A 4,132-nucleotide genomic window follows, 5' to 3' on the forward strand; every position below is an offset into this window, starting at 1 on the left:
AATCTTACTCCCTGCCCTGTGTCGATGACCATGCAGTAAGCTGACCCAGGAGGTCATTTTTCCCACAACAGCCTTCATATATATGACTAAGGAACACACTGGTAAAAGAGTATGGGAGAAAGTCTGAGTATGACAAGTCAGCTAGACAGATATTAACTAAAAAAGCTGTGTGAAAATATCCTTAAAAAGTTGCCCCCAACTCACTCAAAGTCCAAAGTTGGAGCTGGAAATACAATGTCACGGAGTTTGGATAAGAACAGGTTTTCTCCAAGCTGAACTATGACACAGATTAGAGACTTCTAGAAACTATACTTTTGCAAAGAAAAAACATCACATGAGAAAAATGAGGCCTAGAAAACTTACATGACTTAAGGTAACATAGCTAATTAATGGCAGGGCTGAGACTAGAGTATACTTTGTGTAATTGGCTATGGTCTTTTTTGTTTGTTTTTGTTATCACTTCAAAACGAGACAAACTTAAAGAAAGGAAACACAACCAAGGCTCAGTGGTTGGAAATGAGATGGATGTGAACGCCCACTTGTTTCTTACGTATAAAGTTACCCCTCGCAGCGTTGTGGAGGAGAAAACGCTGGCTCTTCCCAACGTTGGTTACATACACAAAGATTCCAAAGACAAGACAAGTGCTTTGCAAACAAAGTAACTAGAACCAGCTCAGGCTTCCCCGCGCCGGGTCCTACGTTCCACGGTCAGAACCACCAACTGTATCCCCCCGGGTAACAAAGTGATTCAGAAAAGCTAGCGTCTTCAGAGAAGGGAGAAAACTTAGCCGGGAAGAGAGTCAGGAGGAAACTTGCTCAGCTTCTTGCTGGGGTCTGAAACGATCCCAACAGAGTCCTTAAACCCCTCAGGTTTCCCCAATCAAGCACCCTCGCCTCCAACCTGGGCCACCCCAGAGCTGACTATCAGAGGAAAGAAGTCTGCGGACGCACGGAGAGCTGACCACCCCACGAGAAGGACCTACGCGCGGCCGCGTCCACTCACCCGCCGCTCCCCGGGAGACTGGAGACCAGCCCGGGGTCCAAGTCCTGGGCGTGGCAGACTCGTCGCTCTCCGGGCCCAGCTCCAGCTCACCTCGGCGCGGCCCGCCTGGGCGCCGCCATCTTGACCAGAGAGGGGGCCTCGCGCCGGAGGCCCCTGAGCGGGCGCCCTGAGCGGAGCCGGAGCGCCGGGGAGCCCCAGGTCGGGGCCCTACGTCCCCCGCGCGCTCGCGCCCCGTCCACGAGCGACGAGAGTCCCGCACGCAGCGCCCTACCCAGGCTTCCGCGGAACCGACGCCCCGCGCAGCCCGCACCACGGCTCAGGCAGCGCCGAGGGCGGCCCGGGCGGAAGAGCGGGCGCGGGGCACGCGCTCGGTAACCTGGCAACGCGGAGCAACCCGGCGTCTCCGGCGAACCCCAGCCCTGCACCACGAGGAAGCACGGACCCCCGCACCCGCCGCCCAGCCCGCGCCGCCCCTCGGTCGTTCCGCCCGCCGCTGCCCGCTGGCTACGGTCTTTTCAATCCATGATACAACGTCTATATGTAACAAATCTGTTAAACCCTGAATGTTTATGATATTCAAGTAATCCATTATCTGAATTATTCTTGAAGATAAAACATCCAAAGACTTCTTAATTGTATGGGTATACATACATAAAATACACGTGGAGGTAACTTCAAATATAGTATGTGCCTGTCTCTAATTCCTTCCCTCTCCGCTCTTTTAAAAAATGCCCCTTTAAAAATTGCCCACTCACCATCTGTTAGGTAAATTTGCTGAAACACAGTAAATGAAATGTAAATGACAGAAAACGTAAATGTAAATGTAAAATGTAAAAGTAATTTACATTTTACATTTACATTTACATTACAAAATGTACATTACATTTACATTACAAAATGTAAATGTAATGTAAAAGTAAAATGAAAATGTAAATGTAAATGTAAACAGTAAATGACAGAAATTGTTATAGAGACTATTCCAAATGGCACCGACACCTGTATTTATGAAATTTTTAAAAGGGTAAGTTAGAGTTGATTTTTTTTTTTTAAATCCCACTATAGTAACACCACATCATCCTAGGTGCCCAGTTCTATCCAATTACATAAGATGGGGAAAGAGAGAGAGAGAAACAGAGAGAGGAGAAAGAGAAAGAAGAAAGGAAGAAAACCAAGTACTTATGTATAAAGTGTTGCTCCCAAAGTTTGAGATTATACTCAAGCATCAATGAACAGAAGGAAAACACTTACAAATTTACAAATGTATTTCATTTATGGTATGAGGGACACAGGTTTAGATTTGCAACACGCTCCCACAAGGGTCAAATTGACCACTTTTTTCTATCTAGTTGCTCTTGAGAGAACAAAACAATTGAAACAGATGCCGTTCGATTCCAAGTCTATAGCTTAGACCATGTCACTGCACATGAAATATTGTTCATTCAGAGTCAGCACATAGCAAGGGTAATTTATACTCTCAGAGTGTTTGCTCTCAAGTCAATAGCAGAGAAGCCTTGACTAAAAACGTTCCCATTAATTTCCATTGTAATAGATCTTACTTATAGCCCATGAAACAGTGGTCAGGGGAGATTTATTCTTTGGACACCACGTTATATAATCTCTCCACTTTAAGCCATCCCCCACTCGGCGATTATTTTTTAAATATGTTACTCGTAGTCAACATTAATTTACATTTAATCTTTCTTAGCATTAGGAGAGTATTATTTTGTACAGGCTCAGAAACAAATCTCCCGAAATTCCTCCCTGATGCTCCCTTCAGGCTGAAAATGCATTGCAGGGTGGCTGCAGTGACTTAATTCTAGTTGGCAGAGCCCTGGCCACACACTAATTTCATTAGCCTCAAACTCCTGGATTTGAAAGATCCACTGAATATGATTCCTGTCCTCTGACATGTCACTTACTAACCAATTCAGTGTGCATACAGAGGAGAGAAAGGACTTGCTCAGCTCTGGCCCACCGGCAGGCAGATGAGAATTCCCAGTCAGAGACACTGTTTACATCTGAGTGGTCATTCTTGCCCGGGTCCTCATTTTCAGGAAGGAACTTCAATCCAGGCTTTGCTGGCAGCTGCAGCATTTGTTACATCCATTACTATCTCCTTGTTCCTTCTTGCCCCCCAGTGCTTAGCATCCCCCATTTCAGTCACTAAGTCTTCCTTCCCCCAGCCTAGAAGCTTACCTCACCATAAATTTTTATCTCAAATGATAGGTTTGGCACATTCCCCACAGCAACCCACAGGGACTGGGGAAAAGAAAACTCAGATCTCTGGAGAGCTAAGAATTCAACCATTTAGAGGAGTTTCTTTTATACAGGACAGTCTTCATTGAGCTGAACCCTGCAATCCCAGAGAAGATTCACCTACCCGTTCTTTTCTTCTTTCCCTAAAGTGACTGTGTCTTTGAACAATGGGTCTGTGTTCCACTATTCTCTCTATTCATTTTGCAGGTTTACAGAGGCTGGGAAACTGGGGACTGGACTTACATGCCAGGAGCTTCTAAGATCACACGCAAAAATAAGGCTACGGGAAGAGATTGTTGGAATCTATCTCTGTATATTTGAACGTGGGCAGTGGTTAACCAGGATGCTCACACCAAGCTTATATCCAGCTTGCAGCACAAGCTACAAGTTGGTGCATCCCTCCTACTACCAGCCTCTTCTCAATAAATGCAGGTGAAAACTGGGGGCTCTTTTCCCTCAGCTGTTCAATCCAACATGAATAGCTGCAATTTGCAAATTAGAGGAAAATGACAGTGTTTTCTCTGAATGGTTTTGGTCCCAACCCACACTGCTAATGTTGGCATTCAGTTCCTTTCCTTCCCAGCCCAGGGAACGGGGGAACTAAGCGTAAGGCAAGCGTTCTCTTTTCTTGCAAGTGCCTCAGATCCACACACCAGAGAAGGAATCTGCTCCCCCTGGAATCTTTTTCAGCAAACACAAGCCTTCAGCCTAGTCGGCAAGCTCTCTCTTGACTCTATAAGATTTCACTCTTTTTTCGACAGGCAGGTCCCTCTGCAGTACTGCCCAAGCTCCAAGCGAAGGCACCAAAATAATTTTTAAAATGTCAAAGAGCAAATGCGCCTTCAACCCCCAGAGCTCCAGTAAAAATACTGT

The 4,132-nt window shown here is 46.1% G+C and overlaps 1 long non-coding RNA gene across 1 annotated transcript; it reads left to right on the plus strand.

Moving 5' to 3' along the window:
* The first annotated feature begins 1,417 nt into the window (after positions 1–1,417).
* Positions 1,418–3,727, plus strand: LOC137205620 (uncharacterized). The gene is made up of 2 exons (XR_010934222.1): positions 1,418–1,671; positions 3,467–3,727. It is a non-coding gene; the product is annotated as an uncharacterized lncRNA (long non-coding RNA).
* Positions 3,728–4,132: the final 405 nt, after the last annotated feature.

The sequence above is a fragment of the Pseudorca crassidens genome, chromosome 14 (genome assembly GCF_039906515.1).
Source record: "Pseudorca crassidens isolate mPseCra1 chromosome 14, mPseCra1.hap1, whole genome shotgun sequence".
Lineage (NCBI taxonomy): Eukaryota > Metazoa > Chordata > Mammalia > Artiodactyla > Delphinidae > Pseudorca > Pseudorca crassidens.